Source organism: Zootoca vivipara, chromosome 3 (assembly GCF_963506605.1).
Source record: "Zootoca vivipara chromosome 3, rZooViv1.1, whole genome shotgun sequence".
NCBI lineage: Eukaryota > Metazoa > Chordata > Lepidosauria > Squamata > Lacertidae > Zootoca > Zootoca vivipara.
Genome location: NC_083278.1, coordinates 25,381,996 through 25,399,970, shown reverse-complemented (window position 1 = coordinate 25,399,970; position 17,975 = coordinate 25,381,996).

Sequence of the window (17,975 nt, the reverse complement as noted above, 5' to 3'; positions counted from 1 at the left end):
CCATAAATAAGTTTTTGTCCAATGGGACTTTTAAAAAACTGTACACCTGCCCTTTTTTTGATAGGTTGAAGTCTTCAGCCCTCTTGCTTGGCCCTAGGCTTTTATTAGCTGATCTCAGTCCTAGTACTTGGTATATTTGGTTTAGTGGGAGCTGTTAAGATTCTTCCTCGTGTTCAGTCCTGTGCTAGTAATAATAGTGATTCGGATTTCTTTTCTCAGCTCCCATTCCAGAGACTCCAGTGTGTTTTGATTTGTCTCAAGGAAACAGTAATCTTTTTCAGAAACATTCCTTCTGGCTCCTTTCAAGTGGGCACAGTTGTTTTGTGACTTCTGTTTGTTGTGGTCACCCTTGCTAAGCAGAAGCTATTAGGAAGTTAGTCTGGTAACAAGCTAAATATTTCTTCCACATATACCGTGTTTCCCCCTTTTTAAGTCGTAGTCATAATATAAGCCATGGCAGGATTTTTAAGATTTTTAAAATTTAAGACATACCCCGAAAATAAGACATAGGTCTACCTGCAGGCGCCCAGCAGCGAAGGTGGGAACGGGGCCCGAGGACGCCTCTGGCCAAAAATTAAGGGGGGGTGTCAGGGAGTTCAATTTGGGGGGCGGAGTTGGAGGGAGGGAGACGCCGCTGACCGGGCTCGTTGCCTTTTTCTTTTCACGTCATTTTTTCCTGTAAAATGCCCGCAAGCCAGCTAAGCAGGAAAGAAAGGGGAGACGACTCGCGCGTTTTCTCTCCCCGCCGACACCTTTTCCCTCTTTCTCCCCCCCCCCAACCACCACCCTGAGAAGCTTCCTCGATCCGGTGCTGGGCGCCGACCCGGCAGGCCGCTTCCTTGATCCGGCGACCTGCCGGGTCGGCGCTGATCAGCGCTGCGTGGAGCACCAGATCGAGGAGCCGGTCTGCAGAGTCAGCGCCCAGCAGCGCCGCACGGAGCATCGCCTCCTCAATCCAGCACGGTGTTGCTGGGCGCTGACTCTGCAGACCGGCTCCGCGATCCGGTGCTCCGCACAGCGGGGTGTTTGGCGGCGGCGGCAGCCGCGCCGCCGGAACGTTGTGGGCTGCATGGCCCAAGGTGCCAGAGCGGCAATGGGGTGATTGGCGGCGGCGGGAGCCGCGCCGCCGGAACGTTGTGGGCTGCATGGCCCGAGGCAGAGCAGCGGCCGGAGGTGACGGCCCGCTGCAGCGTAGGTGACGGCCCGCTGTTTCTCTGGGTTAGGGTCGGATCGGGCAAAACGTGGCGCGCAGCGCAGGCGCGGGATAAGGGGCGCGATCCAGCCTCAGCAGCCCTAGCGACGGCGAGGGGGGCATTGCGAGCTTGCCGCTGGATGAAGCAGCCCCACCCCACCCCCTTCAGAGTCTCCGGAGCCAGATCCCTCGGCACGATCACTTCCCGCCCCCACTGCTTAAGAGCAGCTGCCGGTGGAGCGCAGGGAGCCTGGAGGGGTGGCGAGGAGGGCAACCTGTCCATCTGCCCGCACCCCTCTCTTAACTGTTGTATGGTAACTTGGCAAAGAGGTTTCCCACCTCATCGTCCCTGCAGGCAGGCTGCCACTTTAGAGGGGAGGAGGGCAAGGGAGGGGGGAGTTCATTAATGTTTGGAGAGTCAGCTCGGGAAGGGGACAAAGGGAAGGCTTTAAAAGTGTTGCGAACGGGGAGATATTCCATTTTTTCCAGCAAGGTGTCCCAATGCAACGGCTTGAGTATCTCCTCTTTTACGTTGCAATCTGTGCCAGCTTTCGCAACCGATAGGGCTCCAGCGCCGGCGCCCAGAGCGGATCTATCCCTAGACAGTTCTTCCTTCACAAAACCCAAGTCTTGTAGTGCCGTAAAAAAAAAAAGACACCCCCTGAAAATAAGACACCGTGTGTTTTTTTGAGGGAAAAAAGTTATAAGACGGTGTCTTAAAAAAGGGGAAACACGGTATTTTGTTTGTTTGCTGCCTGAAAATACTCAACGAATTGCACATACAACAGTGACTTGGTAATAAACTTCGCATACATCTTCTGGGGTTTGTTCTGAACAACAACGAGACTTTCATTTTCTTTCACCTTCTCTTTCTGCTTTTCGCCTTGCCTTCTACAAAAATATGTTAATCCAACGGAGACACAGATACAATGAACCATGCAAGTAGTTCTGCATAGCCAGGAACTTTGGGCTCATGTTTCTCAGGCAGCAGCCTCCCATGTCATGTGGCAAAACCATTTTGAAAGAGAATGGTCTTTGGTTTAGGGCAAGAGAGATCAAAAAATGCTGCAGGTCCTTGGCCATGCTTGAAAAAGGTGGTGGATTTCTTGACAATGGAATTAAAAAAGAAAAGTGGCTACAAATTTATTTGTACAACAAAAGTCTATCAAAAATGAGGGAGGGGGTAGGTTAAGAACATAGAGCAGCACAGAAGGCACCACATTGCTGGGATGTGTATAGGTGCTAAGGAAGGATCTATTTAATATATATTGTCTGTCCGTCCTCACATTTGTAAGTTCAACTTAAAAGGAAGCTTAGATAGGCTAGTTTTAGCCTTTTAGTTTAAGTAATCCAGGATGCCTTAAGGCAGACTGAATTCTCTTGGCATTTCCCCCCTTTCTCCCCCCTAAAACAATGGTCACAGAAACAATCTTGTAAAAGGTAAAAAGAATGTTTACTCACTTAGAATACTTCTTGAAGACAAATGTAACTGATCTGTGGAATACACAACCTGAAGAAAGAGATAATGCATGTGCTTTTGTAAACGAGGAAAATCTTTAAGAAAAATAATTTGAAAAAAAAACTAGCTAAATCATAATGAACAAATAATTTATGGGCTTTTTTTTTAAGGAAACAAAATAATACTTGTTGAAAAATAAGCCAGGTAAGGAGATGGCTATGCCCTTCCCCTGTCAGGGCACAGTGGGAAGTGTCTCACAGGGAGTGTCTCATAGAGTTCTCTCTAGCAAACTTACAGGGAAACTATGAGCTTCAGCACCTATCATGTGCCTATCTAGCAAACATGCATTGTTGGTTTGACTGCATTGCAAATATCCCCCACACAGCAGGACAGACTGGGTAGGAAGCGAAATTGCAAACCCCTGTTAAGCTTGTTTACCATTTGTTCCAATGAAATGCTGCGAAGGGAGACACTCCCTCCCACCCACCATTTCAACTTAGAACAGAATAACACGCTATTTCCTCCGCAAAATGGAAAGGAACATATATATCACTGAACCCATTCTGAAGCCTGGTTCCTGTTGCTTTGCAGATGACGTCAGGATGATGGAACCGGAATGTCTCCTCAGTTCCCCATGACCAAGGGGATAATGAAAATCCCTCAAAAATTATCCCCTCACCAAAGGCTCCATGTAAGTTCCCAAGAAGAGAAAGGAGCTGGTATGGCATGGAGTGATAGCACCAGGGAGAGATCATGAGAACCTGGCCCTGAACTTTGAGCAACATAATGAGCTCTGAGACAGCACTTCTCTTTACGTTGAAACTTATGGGTCCCCAGTTGCTACCCTGGGCACCATCACTCCGAAGCCTTTGCATAACTTTAAAGCCTGTCATTTCCTTCTGCAGCAGAGCTGAGCTATCTCTTCATCATCTCAGAAAGGTAATACGTCTCCCAAGAATAGTCACCCAATGGTTTTGGCTCAGAAACTTCATTTTCCACCCCACCTCCCAACACACACAAGCACCTCAAATCCTGATGACATTCTCTTTATTACATATCTCAGAATCATAAATCTGAGCAAAGGGTTCTTCCACAATGTGAAAAGCAAAAGCTTTGGGTGAGGTGTGCACCTGCTCCTTAAGATTTATCTATGGCTATATTTTGCATCCACTTTGGCGGGTTCTGCCAAATTCCCTATTGTGTGTATGCACATATGTTTTCGTAAGCCCTGTGCTGATGCCTTGACTGCTCTTGGTAACAGCCCCATTGTCAGGGCACCATCTGGTGGACGAGGTGAAACACGGGATTTCATTGTTAATTGACTGTCTACAATTCCCAAGCCGGAATTAAGATTGCTGGAGGAAATATCAACAACCTCAGATATGCTGATGGCACAACCTTGATGGCAGAAAGTGAGGCGGAATTAAAGAACCTTTTAATGAGAGTGAAAGAGGAGAGTGCAAAATGTGGTCTGAAGCTCAACATCAAAAAAACTAAGTTCATGGCCACTGGTCCCATCACCTCCTTGCAAATAGAAGGGGAAGAAATGGAGGCAGTGAAAGATTTTACTTTCTTGGGTTCCATTATCACTGCAGATGGTGACAGTAGTCCCGAAATTAAAAGACGCCTGTTTCTTGGGAGAAAAGCAATGGCAAACCTAGACAGCATCTTAAAAAGCAGAGACATCACCTTGCCGACAAAGGTCCGTATAGTTAAAGCTATGGTTTTCCCAGTAGTGATGTATGGAAGTGAGAGCTGGACCATCAAGAAGGCTGATCGCCGAAGAATTGATGCTTTTGAATTATGGTGCTGGAGGAGTCTCTTGAGAGCCTATCCATTCTGAAGAAAATCAGCCCTGAGTGCTCACTGGAAGGACAGATCCTGAAGCTGAGGCTCCAATACTTTGGCCACATCATGAGAAGAGAAGACTCTCTGGTAAAGACTGATGTTGGGAAAGATTGAGGGCACAAGGAGAAGGGGACGACAGAGGATGAGGTGGCTGGTGCTCGATGCTACCAACGTGAGTCTGACCAAACTGGGGGAGGCAGTGGAAGACAGGAGTGCCTGGCGTGCTCTAGTCCATGGGGTCACGAAGAGTCAGACACGACTAAACGACAACAACAATTCACAACAGAGCTGAAGAGCCAAAAGTCATTGGAAAGGTCTAAGCCAGGCATCCCCAAACTTTGGCCCTCCAGATGTTTTGGACTACAATTCCCATCTTCCCTGACCATTGGTCCTGTCAGCTAGGGATCATGGGAGTTGTAGGCCAAAACATCTGGAGGGCCGCAGTTTGGGGATGCCTGGTCTAAGCTACATGTATTGTCAACCACCACACTAAATAGCTCTCTGTGGGCAAAAGCCAAAGTCAACTCTGTTCAGAAGACTCTTACTTGAATTGCTTTACACATCATCTCTGAAATACGCCGTTGCACTTAAAAATGTGTATATTATATTAATTATAAGGCTCCTCAAGACTGTCAATTGTTACAATGGTCTAACGTGCATTATCAAAAAGCCTCGGTTCTCTGGCTGTGCTTCAGATATGCAGAAATCTTCTTATTGGACGTGTTTTTAGAAAGCTGCTTTATTCTGTCCCTTTAGTGACACATTCACATCAAGGGGGGGATATCAACAGTAAATGGCATTTCCAGTAATGAAGGAATAAACCTAGATATCCACAAGTCCGTTACCTTGGCAACTGAGTGGCACAATCAGAATCTCTCAATTGCACCGCCATTAGAGAGGCTTTCTTTCCCCTTTCGAAGTGTGTGTGTGTGTGTGTGTGTGTGTGTGTGTGTGTGTGTGTGTGTTCCACAGATCAGCAAAAGGAAGGAGGGGAATTATTGGGGAGGAAAATGTCCAACAGGATTGAATTTTCCTGGAACACTTTGGAAGCATGCAAGTAGTGAATAGGGGCAGGAGAACGAAGCACACAATGGCTGCCCCCCATAAACCTCATGATTGCAATCAGCTTTTTAAGCACAAAGAAGATGGCTGACACCAGTATAAGCACACTTGAAAGAAATGCCATCTCCCCCTCCTTCAGAGGCAAAATTAGTTGCCTGGTAATGGCACAAATAAAGCTCCCAAATAAGGCTTTGACATCCTCTGGATAGGAAATATGTATATTTAAAATGGAGCAGCCACTTATGCTTCATAAAAAGGTACACACACACACCCCAAAAAAGGACACAGATTTGCATAGAATTAGCATGTGACAATATATGTATGGGTGCAAATTTACTGAGAATTACCAGTACCATTGTGAGTGAGGAGATGACCTAACTGTTGATGGCAGACTTTTCAGTCTCTGCGCTCTCTTCTTATGGTTACTTTAATGATAATCATTATTTTATTATTTATACCCATCTGGCTGGGTTTCCCCAGCCGCTCCCCAGCACATATAAAAATAAAATAAAAAAATCACACTTAAAAAACTTCCTGATACAGGGCTGCCTTCAGGTGTCCTCTAAAACCTGTGTACAGTCATACCTCGGTTTAAGTACGATTCGGTTTGAGTACTTTCAGTTTAAGTACTCCGCGGACCCATCTGGAACGGATTAATCCACTTTCCATTACTTTCAATGGGAAAGTTCACTTCAGGTTATGTACGTTTCAGGTTAAGTATGGACTTCCAGAACCAATTGTGTACTTAAACCGAGGTACCACTGTAGTTCTTTATCTCCTTGACATCTGATGGGGGCGGGTGTTCCACAGGGAGGGCGCCACTGTCGAGGAGGCTCTCTGTCCGGTTCCCTGAAACTTCACTTTTCGCAGTGAGGGAACAGCCAGAAGGCCCTTGGAGGTGGACCTCAATGTCCAGGCTAAACAATGGGGCTAGAGACGCTCCTTCAGGTATGCTGGGCCAAGGGCATTTTAAAATTGGATTTTGACTGGACAGTCCTTCAAACAAAGGGCTCTTTCAAATAGAGGACTGACGCTGCTTCAAATAGAGTAGTGTCTTTTGTTAAAAAGGACATGTGGCCAACCTTATTAGAAATATCATGGGGGGAGGCACTGGGCTTGACATGATATTTCCTAATATTCTAAGACCCAATGCTAGCTCACTCACATGAAGGCTAAAAGAGTATAAGGCCAACTGCAGGTGTCTGGGAAGTTCAAATCTTACCCCAGCCATCCAAATCTGCAATACGAGGAGAATAAAATTGGTTACAACCTTAAAGATAAAGGGACCCCTGACCGTTAGGTCCAGTGGCGGATGACTCTGGGGTTGTGGCGCTCATCTCGCTCTATAGGCCAAGGGAGCCGGCGTTTGTCCGCAGACAGCTTCTGGGTCATGTGGCCAGCATGACTAAGCCGCTTCTGGCGAATCAGAGCAGTGCACAGAAATGCCATTTACCTTCCCACCAGAGCAGTACCTATTTATCTACTTGCACTTTGACGTTCTTTCAAACTGTTAGGTGGGCAGGAGCTGGGACCGAACAACGGGAGCGCACCCCATCGTGGGGATTCGAACTGCTGACCTTCTGATCGGCAAGCCCTAGGCTCAGTGGTTTAGACCACAGCGCCACCTGGTTACAACATTACAGGCCTCTTAAAAACATTACTGAACTTAAAAAAAAAACTTTGGAAAGTTTGTTGCTAAATACTCTCAAGAACCACCACAAACTATAGAGGTACTTTACAGGCCATATATTGCTAAGCCTGTATAAATAGAAATTTATGAAATTATAAGCAGTATGGAGTACATGGATAGAGAAAAGTTCTCTTTCTCTCCTAACACTGGAATTTGTGGGCATCTAAGGAAAGCTGATTGTTGAAAGACTGAGGACAGAGAAAAGAAAGTGCTTCTTCTCATAGTCATAGTCAAACTCCCACAAGAAGCAATGATAGCCACCAATTTGGATGGCTTTCAAAGAGGATTATACAAAGTCATGGAGGATTTTCTTATCAGTGGATGCTAGCACTATCAAAGGGAGTGAGTTGTTGAATTTCAGTTGCTGGAAATCGCAAGTGGGGAGAGTGCTGTTGTGTTAGGGTTTTGCTTGCTGGTTTCCCATAGGCAACTCATTGGTCACTGTGAGAAAAGGACTCTGGATGAGATGGGCCATTGGCCTGATCCAGCAGGCTCTTCTTTTGCTCTTAGATTATACTTTCTATAGATTATTCACTTTTTTCCAAACTGAAACCTCAACACTCCAAGAAAACACCGGGCAACATCCAACAAACTTGCTATAACAAACCAAGACCGCTTTGCTGTGCTTCGTGATCCTCTGGTTGGTTTTTTTTTAAGGCTGACGGTTTTTATGCCCTGTCTCTGAAGATAATTTATTTTTCCTACTCCCAACCAGATTCCTAATGAACATCAAAGTGGCTCTTTTGAGGCCAACCACATCAGTTGAAAGTCTTCATTTCGACACAAATAGAACTGGTAAGTATAGTATATCAAGGGGAAATACTCTTGTTTTGGTGCTTTGCCAATCCTTTCTTCACATCATTTTTCTTGTCAATATATTAAATAAATAGATAAATAATCTCCTTCCCTGGCTGCAGAATAGAAAAGTTGATGTATAGCTAAGGATGGGCATATTAGCCAATTTTGATTTCTCTCAGTTTCTCGTTTTTGCAACCTTCACTTCAGTCCTCCATATTTTCACATCAGTTTGTGAATTATTTCAAGTCCTCATGACAATTCATCAGAATTTAGTGTGAATTTCTCCAAATATACACATTTTTTCAAAGCAAGTTTCCCCTAATATTGATATTATCCCTAGTGCAATGCATATTTTTTGTTATGTTCACTACTGTGTATATTTTCATTCAGCCTTTACCTTGTTGTATGTATTTTTGGACACATTACTTGGCCGGAGAACAGATTTGCAAAAATTTGGCAAAGTGTGAATTTCAAAGGATGGTTATGTTTTGGTTCTCATAGTGTTTTAGAACATGTGAATAAGGTAGATTCACTGTTGAATGCAAAACTGAATAGAATTTCTCTCCTATCCTTACATGTAGCTCACTGAAGCACATGTGCTAAATGGGTAGAGAAGGGTGCAGAATAGGCAACAGTCAGGAGTTCAACCTACCCTTTGGCGTTTAAACCACTAGTCCAAACATATATAAGTATATAGACACATAGGTAAAAGGTAAAGGTAATGGATCCCTGGACAGGTAAGTCCAAGCAAAGGCAACTATGGGTTTGTGGCGCTCATCTTGCTTTTAGCCAGTGGTTGTCGACAGATAGCTTTCCAGGTCATGTGGCCAGCATGACTAAATCGCTTCTGGTGCAACAGGACACTGTGACGGAAACCAGAGCGCATGGAAACTCTGTTTACCTTCCCGCCGCAGCGGTACTTATTTATCTACTTGCACTGGCATGCTTTTGAACTGCTAGATTGGTAGGAGCTGGCACAGAGCAACGGGAGCTCACCCCATCGCAGGGATTCGAACCACCAACCTTCTGATCGACAAGCCCAAGAGGCTCAGTGGTTTAGACCACAGTGCCACCCACATCCCTATATAGGCACATAGGAAACTGCCAGTGCTAGATCTACCTAGTTGTCCATCTAGCTCAGGGCTATTGTTCAGATAAACATGTGAGACAGCACCACTAACCAGTTTCTACTGCCGACTCTTTCAAAGGCAGACCCTGGTGTTCTCAGTGGCAGCAGAGAGACAGGCAGAGAGAGACCAGTGCCTGCCCTGAAAGAGTTACATGCTTCTGTAAGCTTAGCTGTAAAAGTAAGCTGGCAACATAAGCCACTTATTAGGGTTGCCACTGGAAAAGTATGAGCTTGGGGGTGGGGAGGGGTGGGTTAAAGCGACGCTACATGGCATAATTGCTGTTGTTGCATTTGCAAACTTACTCTGGTTCCAAATACGGTACTTGCAAGTGACTCCCGTAATGGAGTTCATAGGAAAGATTTTGTCAGCAAGAAAGGCTTTTCGTCTTTTTGCTTCTCATTTTCTCCAGTTTGTTGTTTTTGTTTTTGATTTGTGGTTTTGATTTTATGGGAGCTGAAGGGGTAGCATTAGTAAATCTTCTGGTTTTTATATTTCACTGTTTAGCTACTTTGATTTATCATAGGTGCAACTTCTTTGATGAGGATTCGGGTTGACCTTTGGATGCCTTGTGTTTGCCCGATATTTTTCTCCCCTTCACTTTGAAGGCTGGGTCCATTACTTTTTATGTCGGTAGACTTATATTCTATTTTTCTTGGATGGACTGAATTATTGGGCAGGCCTGTGGAATTTGGCACATGTTGGGAGTCATTGTTTTTGAATTGCAAAACTTGAAAATAAAAGCAACTTCGGAATCCAAGTCTTCATTTAGTCAGTTAACATCCATTAATGCCTTCAATAACAATCCCTTACAATTTGGGCCATGACATGTCTGTAAGAATGGCATGCTGGGAAGGAGAGTTGAACATGTTAGAGGAGACGATTGGCCTCAAAAAATGAAAAGGTGACACTACCTTGGCAGGCAGTCATGGCTTTAAGGAGAGTAAGTCCTCAAACCTCATTAATTCTGAAAACGGTTATACTACATAAGGATGGAATGTAACCCAGCGTAATTTAGCAGCCCTATTGGAAATGTCTACATTAGATGAAAAGCATTGCTGAATCAAGCAGGAGTAAGTCTGGGTAGGAAATCACCTGGGGACCTCACAGGTGCAGCCTTCAAGATGGAAGAAAGGTGGGGTGGAAATGGAAAGGAACTTCAATCAATCAATCAATGGCCAAGTAGCCAACTCCCTAACATTCTCCAGTCAATATACACTGCCATGGCCACCAAGCCGCCAGCTCTTTGCCTCCCAACCTCAGGCAGATTTCTTAAGCCAACTTCCAGCTCTCCTCCTACTTATTGTGCTGCCACTGCTGCATACCCTCCAACATTTCTCTGATGAAAATAGGGACATCCTGTTCCATTATTATTATTATTATTATTATTATTATTATTATTACCCTACCCATCTGACTTGGTTACCCCATCCACTCTGGACGGCTTCCGACATATGTGAAAGCATAATAAAACATTAAACATTGAAAAAATTCCCTATACAGGGCTGCCTCCATGTGTCTTCTAAAGGTTGTCTAGTTACTTATCTCCTTGGCTCAGGGGTCACATAACTCCATACTCTCCAACACTTCTCCGATGAAAATAGGGACATCCTAAGCAGAAAAAGAGGACATTCTGGGATCAAATCAGAAACTGGGTTGGTTTCTGTAAATCCTAGACTGTCCCTGGAAAACAGAGACACTTGGAGGGGCTGCTGCTGCCACCACCATCCTTAAATGGTATCATGTGGCCTCTCTTTTCCCCTAATCCCAGGCTCACTTTCCCCTTATTCCATATCTCTACCAATCATTTCCTCCTTCACCTTCCTCCGCTTCCTCTTCTTCCTCTCATACAACACAAACAAGCATCTGGTTGCGGGGCTTCTATACTCTCTGAGATATTTAGTGGTGCATTCTTCTGGGTGCTCACTGCATTGTAGATGGTGATGCTGATATGCAAAAATGCATTTGTATTCACGTATTTGCCCATAGAAGGCTACCTTTCCATGTATGAATCTCCCTTACTGGCTAAGTGTGGTCATTTCCTGTGCTTCCCCACTTTCTTCCACTATGCTTACTTAGTGGGGCAATTTAATATGTTGTGAGCAACCCTGAGATCTACAGATGTAGGGGGGGGGAGGTATACAAATTTAATAAATAAAAATAATGCAGTCGCAAATAGCCACAATGGGGCAATCTCTTTCAAGCACCCTTGAAAGAGATTTGCATTTTTCTTGGACATAAACATATTTGCAGGAAAGTCAGTTTGGGATCCCTCCTTCTCCCTCCCGCTGCTTCATTTGCTTCTCATGTTTATGATGTGTGCTTTGTCAAGTGCAGGTGGTCAGGAATACTGTTTAATATTAGTGCTGACTTGGTCCTGGTATTCCTGGCACAGACCTGTTTAAAATGGTTTCAGTACACATCACAGCTCAAGACCACACACAATCTCTGAAAGCATAGATTCTGCTGCAGGTACTAAATATGCATGATCTTTTGCTTTCTAGAACAATAAAAGAAAGCCAAATTTAGGTCCAAAAATCATTGAGCTAATATGTGGTTTGTTGATCCCTATACAAAAGAGTAAAAGAAACGTTGTTAACATTTTATACAGTATCTTCAGTTATTTATGCAACATTCTTACTCACTTTGAGACACTCAAACCCATTTCAGATTCTTTGCCTACTTAAAATGATTGACTCAGCCCTTAAAGAGTGGTAAATTATAATAGTGATGGCTTTTCTTTTTCCTCAAGCAATCCATGACTTAATATGTTAGCAGTCAGAAATGCCTCAGCCAATCAGCATAGGGAAAAATCCAATGCACAACTTTTCTGCAAGGTGCCAACTTCAAAAAGAGGGGGGGGGGGAACACACTTTCTGAAACAGCGCGCACACACACACACACACACACACACACACACACAGTTTTACAATTTATACCACCAGATGTAGTTACAAAAGAAACCGTGACAAAGAACTTGGAAGCCACAATCCATGCATTTCACAGGTGCAGCCAAGTGAAACAGCTTACGGAAGGGACATAAAAGGGAAAAGCCTGCCGTGGTCAGAAATTCCAGGGGTTGAGATGCTAGCACACAAACCCCGCCACCAGCGCCCATAGCTCCAGTCTTGTATGTACCGCTGGTGGTAATGCAAAGGAGCATATACATTAGAAGAGAGAGCCTGCTAGTTCTCAGTCAACTGCATCTCATTATGTCTGTCTCAATACTTTCTGTGTTCTTGAGCAAGACAAATGCTGACAGGAGGGGAGAAGAAACTCGAAGCGGAGACACAATCAAGCTGTTTAGGGAAACATACTGCCTCGCAAAATGGAAATCCAGTCCCAGCGCTTCATGATGGCAACAATGGACTCCTATTTGTTTATCAGGTGCTTGTGCTTTGCTGCTGCTCAATTTAATGTCACAGTTGTGTGGTTCGCTAAGCCCAAGGCCACAGCAGAACTAAAAGAAGAAGTAGCCTCCAAGTGGAAAAGATAGATAGATGATGATAGATAGATAGATAGATAGATAGATAGATAGATAGATAGATAGATAGGCAGATAGGCAGAGAGCCAGTGTGGTGTAGTGGTTAAGAGCGGTAGACTCGTAATCTGGGGAACCGGGTTTGCGTCTCCGCTCCTCCACATGCAGCTGCTGGGTGACCTTGGGCTAGTCACACTTCTCTGAAGTCTCTCAGCCTCACTCACCTCACAGAGTGTTTGTTGTGGGGGAGGAAGGGAAAGGAGAATGTTAGCCGCTTTGAGACTCCTTCGGGTAGTGATAAAGCAGGATATCAAATCCAAACTCTTCTTCTTCAGACAGATAGGCAGATAGGCAGACAGATGATAGATAGATGATAGATAGATAGATAGATTAGATAGATGATAGATAGATAGATTAGATGATAGATAGATTAGATGATAGATAGGCAGACAGACAAATAGATAGATAGATTAGATGATAGATGATAGATAGATAGATAGAGATAGATAGACAGATGATACAGACAGACAGACAGATAGATAGATGATAGATAGATGATAGATACTGCATACGCTCCAACATTTCTCCAATGAAAATAGAGATGTCGTCTCCAACATTTCTTCAATGAAAATAGGGACATCCTACCATACCCTCCAACACTTCTCTGATGAAGTAGGGACATTCTAAGGAAAAAAGGGACATTCTGGGATCAAAACAGAAACTGGGACAGCTTCTGTAAATCCGGGACTATCCTTGGAAAATAGGGGCACTTGGGAGGGTCTGCAATAGATGATAGATAGATAGATAGATAGATAGATGATAGATAGATAGATAGATAGATAGATAGATAGATAGATAGATAGATGATAGATAGATAGATAAAAAAAATAGATAGATGGTACAAAAGTCATAGTCATTGCTGGAATAGCTGCTAACTTCACTGAAATCCCTGTTCACTTTCCTCCAGTGGGTGTTTATATATAATGTTTTAATTGTTTTGGCTTCTAGCAATATCATAATTATGATTTCCTTCTTAGGGAAAGAAATGGCAGCTAATTGGCAGAGGCTTTGTCAAAACACACAGGTCTCTTGGGGAGAGAAAGAAACAATTTGTCAACATGTGCAGCATTTGGCCTTTTATATAGTCATCTTTCCGTTAGGAACATTGAGGCTGTTAAGTGGCGCCCAGGGATTTGTGTGCAAGGCTCTTTCTGACTCAGTGGCCTCTCATCTTGAAGTGACATTATATGCCTCCCATCACTGTCAGTGGCATTCCTGTATGGCTGCAGCATCTTTCCCGATGGAAAGCCTCCCCCTGTTAACCTTTCAAACATCAATTCACCATGCGTTCTTCATCGTCTGGCACCCCAGGTAGGTAGACATATTTGATGTTTGCTTGGAAGGTGATGAATACCGTGTTTCTCCAAAAAAATAAGACGTAGTCATAAAATAAGCCATGGCAGGATTTTTAAGCATTCAAGGAATATAAGCCATACCCCGAAAATAAGACATAGTGTAACTTCAGTGAAGTTAGCAGCTATTCCAGCACACGAGGAAGAGGAGGAGGCCTGCCGGGTAGGCGCCTGGAACCGGCTGCTGCTGCAGTGCCAACAAAGCGCCCAGCAGCGCCGCGCCGAGTCAGCGGTACCCAAGAGCAGCAGCACCATGCCACGTGGAGCCCCGAGCCAGCAGGACCCAGGAGCAGCAGCACCGCACAGAAGGAGAGCGCTGGGCACCTTGAGCCATCAGGACCCGGCAGCAGCGCCATTCTCATTCTCCTCCTTCTGCTGCTGCTGCCCGGAGGGGCTCTGGCTGCCCCCGCCCAGCGTCCTCTGCGGCCCCCAGGGGCAAGCAGCAGCCTCGCAAAAAGGTGGGGGCAGTGGCAGAGCTTCATGCTCCAGCACCAGGGGCAGAGAGCAGGCGGGGCGGGGAGGGCGCGTGTTCTGGGGGTGTGGTACACTGCCCGTAGGGGCGTGGTGCACGTTCTGGGGCGGGGAGCGCCGCCTGCGGGGACGGGGCACCCAGCACAGGAAGGGGCAGCCGTGATGGCGCCCTCGGGATCGTGCTGCCCGGGGCGGAGCACCCCTATCACCCTCCCCTTCCTACGCCCTGGCGGGGAGGCATCAGCCTCCCCAAGGGACCAGCTCCAGAGGTCCAAATGTACCGTATATTGCCTAATAAAAATAAGGCGGTGTCTTGTTTTAGGGGAAACATGGTACTGGCAAGAGAAAGGACATCAGGGTCTTGGGATGCATCATATACCAGGGCTCTCATCTAATGGATTTATAAGCCATACAGTCTCCTTTGTCATCATTCAGACAGGGGCTGTTATGCAGACACCTGTAGACCCAAGACCCTTCCCTTGTTCACCAAAAGACCCTTCCCTTGTTCACCAAAATCCAACACAGGAGGGACAGCATGGGAAAGGCATTCCAGAGGTCCAGCACAACATCTCACCCATGATCATCACTAATATGTCAGTGACATTATAATATTATGGAAGTTTTGTGATGATGATGATGATGATGATGATGTAATTCGCTTTGGGTAAAAGGAATGGCTTCCAGGAAAAAGTTTGTATTTCCCTCCCACCCATTTTTCTTTCCAAATAAATTCCTAGTTGAGGTAAGGAATGGCATTCAAGTGACCCAAAGGACTCGGGAGCTAATCCAAAAGAATGGCAGCTGAATGGTCCCCTGGAAAGGAGCCAGTGACTCCCCATTTTTTCCATATTGTCACATGTTGAAGGTGAATCTTCCTACTCCTGTGAGTTGACCTTGGCAGCTTGATTTGGCCCTTACATCTTCACTTGCCAGCCAGTGCAGTTGGGTAATCTGAAAAAATGGAAAGCTTTTCCCAAAGCAGCCTTTTCAACTTTCCATATCTCTTGAGCAAAGAGAGAGCCAGCTCAGGGAGGTGTCAAATAACAAGTGATTAGCTGGTGTCACCACCACCCCCCACCCCCAAGTGATGCAGCTACATACCAAACCGTATTCAGGGCAGGGCATATAATTACAGCTTAGCCCTTTGTTCGGGCTGTAAAATCACATACAATGACAGTGAGGCCAGAGGTAACAAATAGCAAAACCTCGCTCTTCTGTTTCTTGGTATCCAGCAGTGATACTGGTGCCAGACTAGCTAGGGATTTCTTTTTTTCTTTTTCTTTTTTCTGAAGAAGTGAATAGCAACAGCTTGTTTTGTTAAAAAGATCTATGGTGTGTTTTCTGTTGATCACACTCAACAGGGATGGCTATTTCTGCACCCACATTCCCTTGGTCCGAGTGCAAAAATATAAATAAATAAATCACCAAGCTCACATCTTGGATGTGTTTCTTCTCCCTCATTACACCACCATAAATTTAGAAATGTGCAGTGCAATCTCTGTAAATGGTCTTAGTGGAAACACGGGATGTGTGTACGCTCCCGTTTACATCCTGTGTGCTCCCAGTGCAGTGAATTCATAACATTAGCCATGATCCAGATCTACCCTGCCATTCCTTATGACATACAATTATTATTATTATTATTATTATTATTATTATTATTATTATTATTATTTACTATTTATACCCCACCCACCTGGCTGAGTTTCCCCAGAGTTCCAACAGAACAGAACATTAAAATGCAATAATCTATTAAACATTAAAAGATTCCCTAAACAGGGCTGCCTTCAGATGTCTTCTGAAAGTCTGGTAGTTGTTTTTCTCTTTGACATCTGGTGGGAGGGCGTTCCACAGGGCGGGTGCCACAACTGAGAAGGCCCTCTGCCTGGTTCCCTGTAATTTGGCTTCTCGTAGTGAGGGAACCACCAGAAGGCCCTCAGCACTGAACCTCAGTGTCCGGGCAGAACAATGGGGGTGGAGATGCTCCTTCAGGTATACTGGACCGAGGCCATTTAGGGATTTAAAGGTCAGCACCAACACTTTGAATTGTGCTCAGAAACGTACTGGGAGCCAGTGTAGGTCTTTCAAGACCGGTGTTATGTGGTCTCGGCGGCCGCTCCCAGTCACTAGTCTAGCTGCCGCATTCTGGATTAGTTGTAGTTTCTGGGTCACCTTCAAAGGTAGCCCCACGTAGAGCGCATTGCAGTAGTCCAAGCGGGAGATAACTAAAGCATGCACCACTCTGGTGAGACAGTCTGCAGGCAGGTAGGGTCTCAGCCTGCGTACCAGATGGAGCTGATAGACAGCACCTGGGAGTCATTTTGGACTCACAGCTGTCCATGGAGGCATAGGTCAATTCTGTGTCCAGGGTAGCTCTCCATCTTCCCCCAAGCGTGTATACGAAACTGGATGCCATAGCTGCTTTTATCAATGTTTCTATGTTTTCATTATGAACTGGCAGAAAGCAACACCAGAGCCTCTCTCTCTCTCTCTCTCTGTGTGTGTGTGTGTGTTTTGTATCCTGCAGCTTGGTATTAAGAATTGCCAGAGCCTTCCTCTTCAAACATGAACTTCTCTGTATTTTGGGAAGCATGGATGAAGTTGCACTTAAAATGATCCTTAATTCACAGATTTTGCTGTTGACGGATGGTGATTGTCGTTGTTCTTAGGGCAGAACGTCCCAACAGAGCCTAAATAATTCAAGAAAATATAGAGTCGAAAGGCCAACTCAGCCAAGTCCATACACACCAGCTCTCCCCCTGCCCCCGACCTGTTTACACAAGTCAACACACACACACACACTTTCATTTTGGTGAGCAAAACCTCAGCTTCTATGTCTTTGTGCATTGATGGCTGGTCTTGGCTGCATACGCAGCAGCTGGTGCTGGTGTTGCTGCCCTGGAGGCTGCCTTAACCATGCAGGGCAATTTGCACCATACCAGAAAGGATGGGAAACCCTGTCCAGGGATTACACTTGAACAGAGAACCGGAACACAAGTAGGGGCTTCAGAGCTAAATGTCAAAGCCTTGCCTCCAACATCCCTCTGTGTGCTGGTTCAGTCCCTGACCTCGCTATTCTGAGCGGGAAGGTTTCAAAGAAGCGGGGGAGTGGTTCCCAAGCTCATTTGGCTGTGCAGGGTTAGAAGCCTACCCATGATCAGGAACCTGCTACGTGACTATGGCTTTAAGGAGTCTTCTAGCCACAAACATGCTTCAGACCCTTCTGCTAAACAAAGGAAGTTGAGTGGCGAAGTGCATGTATGGCCACTGCGTCTTCTCAGCATATGACTAACCTAAGTTGGTTGCTTAGATGGAGCAGCCAGCTCACAAATATTGGCTTGTGGACACTTAGATCCACCGGATATGACTAACTTAGGTGTGGTAATTTCAGAGGGTCTACTGGGAGTAAAATTTGGGCTACAATCTCTTGTTTCT